This window comes from Kryptolebias marmoratus, linkage group LG22, assembly GCF_001649575.2.
Source record: "Kryptolebias marmoratus isolate JLee-2015 linkage group LG22, ASM164957v2, whole genome shotgun sequence".
NCBI classification, from domain to species: domain Eukaryota; kingdom Metazoa; phylum Chordata; class Actinopteri; order Cyprinodontiformes; family Rivulidae; genus Kryptolebias; species Kryptolebias marmoratus.
Genome location: NC_051451.1, coordinates 9257985 through 9260295, shown reverse-complemented (window position 1 = coordinate 9260295; position 2311 = coordinate 9257985).

Here is a 2311-nt window from a genome sequence, read left to right as displayed (position 1 = left end):
GGGGGGGGGGGGGTTTCACGGTTTCAAATGGAGCGCTGTTCACTGGTGTTCCTCACATTTGTTCAGAGGGGCTCGGGGGTGGGGGGTGGGTGGGGTGTCTAGTTTTCTTCACATTAGTGCTATCAGTGTGCGATGATAAATGGCTTGATCTTTCTATCACTCCTGTCACGTTCATAAGAAGAAAAAAAATAAAAAATTTGGACTTCATCCAGGGAGTCATGAGCAGAGGTGTAATATCTGCAACTCTTATCCATCAAGCCCTACCTGACGGAAACGCTACGGCAAATATACCCAAGTGAAGAATATTCCATCCGTGATAATGCAGAAAAAAAAAAAAAAAAAAAGATTCTGCTCTATTTTTTCCCAGTCTCCGCTCCTAAGGACGGTGGAGGAGGGCTACTGATCATATTCAATCTGGAGGCGATCATGTAAATAGCCCTCCATCTTGGGGAGGCGATATGCAAAGCAGCCCCGTCTCCCCTGTGTCAGGATCAGATTAATGGAAACCTAAAAGTGGGAATTATGGGCCTTATCCGGTACAGCGTTCCGGGGGAGGGGGAGGGGCTGGGATACGGGCCCTGGGGGAAATGTGCCTGGTTCAAAGCCCATTCCTCTGGTTAAGGAACTCGCTAAGATCCGTGCACTGAGGTGAAGGGTAATTTCCTTTGATATTCAGCAACGTATCACTGTATGTAGTGTGCAAGCGGCATGCTTCACCGGCTCTGAGTGCACGAGTGGATCATGCAAATGTATGCACGCATAAAAAGCTGCGGAGGGCCGCTGCGGCAGCAGACAGCACTATAAAGAGTGGACAGTGGAGTCACAACCTAAAACCGGAAGGTCTTTACCAGCAGTGGTTTGTTTAGGAGGCTAAAAAGAATTCACTCTTTATAAAACGGTGTTTAGGTCAGACTGAACCTCAGCTGCACGGAATTCAACAGGGATTTACCGGTAATTAGTCTGTGAGCCTCTGCCTTACTGAAAATGATCTTAAAAAAGGATAAATCTGCATTACTGTTACTAAAGGTATCAATTAGCAACCTTTGTGGAGCAAGAAGACAGAACCGTAAAGAGAATCTGTTTGTTAGAAATGTCTCATTCGGATCATTGGCCTCCATTCAAGAATCAAGTCATTTATGATGAAGTTCAAGTCCTCAAAATTCACTGCAGAAAAGATGTGCAGATGTTCATTGGAGACGCTAAAATGACAGATTTATACCGGACACCTCGGTACCTCTGCAGTACTGTAAGTTGTCTTCACAGGCATCTTAAAAATCTAAAGGATTCTGTAACACATTGTGGCTTTTTCTTCCCTTTTTGTTGTTTAATAGAAAACAAAATAAACATAGATACCACTTTAACCTACATATAAATAAATATATATTCATTAAAAAAAGCTCTACTTGTCATCAAAATTGTTGCATTTTCTTTTCTTTTTAAAACAATACAAGAATGACTACATTTTGCATATATTATATTTGAGCAATTGTTGCAACTGAAACATCTAAAACAGGAAAATCTTAAACGAAACAAAGAGAAACAAAAAGATAACTGCTCAATTCGGACTTTAAAGCAGGACAGCGATTTTCGAACAGTAGTTAAAATGGTTGAATTAAATAATTACTCCAGCCGTCGTGGACGCCTTTTTTTGTTACCTTGTAGTGACGCACCAAGTTGTCTGCTAACGGTGATTTTCCAGTTGAGGAGCCCACCCTTCCCAGAAGAAAATAAGAGAAGAAAAAAAAAAAAAAGCTATATTATTCAAGTCAAGGATGAAATGGGAAGCATAAACTGCTGAAAGTCGGTTTTTTTTGTTGTTGTTTGGAGAAGTCTGTGGTCAAATATTCACAAATAAACTGAATAATTACCACCAAATTTGAAGAGCATTTTTGGTACAAATGCCCATCCCGACTTTAAACGCATCACTTCTGTTCCACAAATGCATACCGAACTGGACCACCTCTCGCTGATGATTTGTCATTCATGTGCTGAAATGATGTGCTGCACGTATGCTATCAATGATGAGCTAATTAGGGCTTCAGTTGTCTCTGCTGATATCGTAATTAGTCACGTGCTAGTTGTGTCACACCGAATGCCACTGCTGAAGCTCAAATAAAACAAAGACGAGGAGCTGAGGTGCAGTCACGGTTATATAACCCTAATCTGAGACGCAAGTTCAGGCCGGAATATCTCATCCGGCCATCCATCTTCTACCGCTTATCCGTGGTCAACTGGTCCAGCAGGGAATACCAGACCTCCCTTTCCACAGTAACACTCTCCAGCTCCTCTTGGGGGGGATCTCAAGGCGTTC